This window comes from Nematolebias whitei, chromosome 10 (assembly GCF_014905685.2).
Source record: "Nematolebias whitei isolate Nwh7 chromosome 10, NemWhi1, whole genome shotgun sequence".
Lineage (NCBI taxonomy): Eukaryota > Metazoa > Chordata > Actinopteri > Cyprinodontiformes > Rivulidae > Nematolebias > Nematolebias whitei.
Window position 1 is genome coordinate 29,922,617 of NC_056507.1, and position 1,536 is coordinate 29,924,152.

Genomic DNA, 1,536 nt, shown 5'->3' on the forward strand with positions numbered 1-1,536 from the left:
TCCATCCATCCATCCATCCATCCATCCATCCATCCATCCATCCATCATCTTTACCTGCTTCTTCCTTTTTGGGATGCAGTGGCCAATGATGCCCATGTCCAGCCTCCAGCCATCACTGTGAGAGGCGGGGGACACCCTGGACAGGTCTCCAGTCTATCACAGGGACACATGGAGACAAACGAGACAAACAAACATTCATTCTCTCACTCGCACCTAGGGACAATTTAGAGTTACCAGTTAGTCTAACATGCATGTTGTTGGTCTGTGGGAGGAAACTGGAGTACCTGGAGAAAACCCACGCATGCCCCTTGGGCAAGATTTGAACCAGGGCTACCTGCTCGCTGAGAGGCAGCAGCTCTACCAACTGCGCCACCGTGCTGCCCTTCTTACTACTATCTTACATTTAAAACATTATGAGCAGGCATACACTGAAATCAAATAGAGTATTTTCCTGAAAAGCAAGCTGAATGGTAAGAACAAAGTCCAAGCCATTAACTAGTATGCCTGCCAGTCAACAGATACACTCTACTTGTACATTAGCCTGGCCAAAAGAGGAGATAGAAGCCCCTGAAATCAAGACAAATAAACCTCACACAATGCATGGAGTACTGTACCAAGAAAGAAGTGACGGTCAGAGTGTCAGAGTCATTATACAGGATGAAACAACAAATACCCTGGAGTAAATCAGTAACAAAGCCGAAACCCTGTGTGGAAGAGGAGAAAAAAGAGGAGCCATCATTGAAAGATAATCCCTTGAACAGCATGTACCAACGTCAGATTGTGGAAGTAGCTGATCTCAATAAATTTTACTAGGGGCTAGAGAAGGCTGAACTGAATGACAGCACAGAGTCACTAATCATGGTAGAACAAGAACAGGCTCGCAGCACAAGATCATTGAAGTCTGGGGTCTACCATAAGATACAGGCTGTGCAAGGATGCCTCTGAGATAGTTCAGCTCATTCTAGTAGGATATAAGATGCAGACATGCAAAGCATACCTGTACATGGATGCTATAACCAAGTGACTGGAATAATATACAAGAACATCTGTGTTGAGTATGAACTGGAGATCCCACAGTTAAAGTTACATTGTGGTGGTTGACAAGCTACAGAGCAAGGCAGTGTTGATAGATGTAGTAATCCCAAGCAACTGTAAAAGCAGGAAGGAGCTCAAGAAACTGGAGAATAACCAAAGTCTAAAAGAGGAATTAGAGAAGTGTGGAGAGTCAAGGTCTCATTTGTGTCAATGATCATCAAAGTATTTGATGCTGATCCCCAAACTTGAAGAGTAGTTCCAACAGATCCCCAAACAACCTTAAACATCTTTGTCAAGAAAAGCGCACACCTAGGGACAGCTAAGATCCTGCTCAGAACACTCAAGTTAGACCTCTAGTAGAGGACCCAGGACAAAAGTTCAATTATGATTTTTGGATCAGATCATTCATGGTTGGATTTCTCTCTTTATGTATTTTGCATTTATTTATTTGGATCCCCATTATCCATTGCCGTGGTTACTATTCCTGGGGTCCACATCATT